General features: G+C 32.2%; 1 long non-coding RNA gene across 1 annotated transcript in view; it reads left to right on the top strand.

Annotated features, from left to right (window-relative positions):
- The window catches only part of LOC106790184, a 108743-nt gene that overhangs the window by 85971 nt on the left and 20459 nt on the right, over positions 1-2313 (top strand). The gene's annotated exons all lie outside the window — the stretch shown is intronic.

The following is a 2313-nucleotide window of genomic DNA, read 5'->3' as shown; positions in this document are numbered from 1 at the left end:
TTTACCCTTTTTCTCAAAGATCTCCTGATCCAATTGCAAAAAAATTAGCACCATTCGATTCAGCGTCGTCGAAATACCATTATATTAAGTTCTAACAAGGTAGCTAAATTTACTAAGTTCTCTTTTTGTTGCCTGGACTATAATGTGAGGATGAGAGAGAGTGAATAGTGTTTGTATGTGTGAAAAAAGACGATAGATAAGGAAACTAAATGTAAATTCTTTTGTTACGTTGCATGAATGTTGAGTGCATTGTAGGATGAAAAAGACCGTTTTTGTAGACGGGAACGTGTGGGTTTTGTTTTTGAATCTGTTTCGTCGCACTGAACCTCTCGACGTACATTCTCGATCCGGAAATATAGGAAAAATTTAGAATTTCTATGATCGGTGAATGGTCGGGAAACTTCGAGACAGAATGCAAGGAAATGACCAAAGACGTTAGAGAGAGGGGAATGATGAGTATACATAGGTGACAAAAAGAACCAGCAAGGAGGGTGCATTTGATATTGTATTGTTTTTATGGCGAATATTGTGTGTGAAAGAAGACGAGAGACGGCGGCAACGAAGAATTAAGTAGGACAACATTTTCGTTAATTACGACGTTTTAGACCTTACATACGTCCAGAATTTTCCAAAAATTGATTTTTTTTTTAACAGGTTGTTGTTCTCTATAGTTTTAGGCTTATTTCTGTGAAAGTCGATTGCAAAAATTCCCCATAGATCCAAAGTTATGGTAGGAAATGTGACTGCCCGACGAGGGTTTGGTGCACGCAGATAGCTGTCTTTTGTTTGAGACACTTAAAATTTTAAACACGGTTTTCTAAAAACTAGTTTTTCCGCTACGGTCTGCATGATAACTCATACAGTTTCAAATATTGTTTTATGCGATTGTTTTTTAAATATTTAAAATCATTTTCTCTATAGTTTCCGAGTCGGATTTTTGATATTTTGATTTAAAAATTTTATAAAAATAATTAAAGTGTAAAATTTATGACGTAAACGCATACTTTTTTTGAAATTGTCATAAATTGATATATTTTCTGAAATTCCAAATTCCGGTTTGACAAATTATAAGAACAATATTATTTTACAAGAATTTTTTAAAATTTTGTACATCGATCAATATTTACTGGAGATATGATGCCGACCGTGGAGCAACTTTTTTTTCTTAGTGTTGTGGATCACGTAATTTTTTATATAGTACTTTTTGTAAAAACAAAGTGAAAAAAATTGTATAATGTTTAAATACCAATAAACAATGTGCACCATGTATTTTAAATAATTTCCATTGTTATCCCTACTAAAAAATTTTTTTCTCTTAGCGCATTTTTGACGCTGCTAGACGTATGTCAGGCGTCAAAGTAACACATAACACAACGAGTTGATTAATTATTAATTTAGATGATTATAAATACTTACTATTTTATTCTATCTTCACACGAGAATGTGAAAATTGTTTGTGGCTGTGTTCAAATGAATTCTTGGACTATTGTAAGCTAAACAAATCTAGTTCATTTATTTACACTTTTCAGTAAAATAATAACTATTTCAGTATTTTTATGGCCCCTCGCAATAAAAGTGCTTGCAGCAACCTCCTCAAAATATTCAAGAGCAATAAAATTCTTTTAAAACGATGTCGCTTAAAGTCTTAACAATGACACAATAAGTCGCTAAATGTTTTTTTTATATCATAAAAATTGCAACATTAACAAATTTTTAAAAGTGAGCTTTTAATACTACTTGTTAGAATTGCCTGTAATTACATTTTTTATAAATCAATTCTGGCACATTCTTTAATAAGGATAATAATTACAATGATGACTTATAATATTTAAAAACTATGTCTACAGAAATTTTAAATGATTGAATTATGTTTACATATTAACCATTTCGCTACTACGGGCGACTATAGTCGCTCTCCATGTGATGCCGCTGAGATACTACGGGCGACTATAGTCGCTCCCGCTAAAGATGTCGCGTAATTGTATATATGATAAGCGCCTGTGGTTGCTATGCACAGAGTATTTCACTCTGGACATCCCGCGTGAGTCTTTCGTTCTGCATTATAGTCCGGTCAATTTAGACATTTGAAATAACAAAAATTGCCGGAAAGCCAAATTTTGGTGGAGAGCTATAGTTTACCATTACAAATAAAGTCTGAAAAGTCCCCATCGGTTCTATGTGTGCGTTAAAAGTTATTCAAGGTCAAAGGTCGAAATTTTAGGTTTTTTGGATTTTGCTCAAAAACAGTAAGTTTTATCAAAAAAAATTTCAAACCAAAGTTGTAGATCTTAAAATTCTCTACAAAAATGGTCT

The sequence above is a fragment of the Polistes canadensis genome, unplaced genomic scaffold (genome assembly GCF_001313835.1).
Source record: "Polistes canadensis isolate GaletaPanama2010 unplaced genomic scaffold, ASM131383v1 scaffold_220, whole genome shotgun sequence".
Lineage (NCBI taxonomy): Eukaryota > Metazoa > Arthropoda > Insecta > Hymenoptera > Vespidae > Polistes > Polistes canadensis.
The sequence above is the reverse complement of the archived record's forward strand: the minus strand, read 5'-3'. Positions and strand labels throughout refer to the sequence as shown.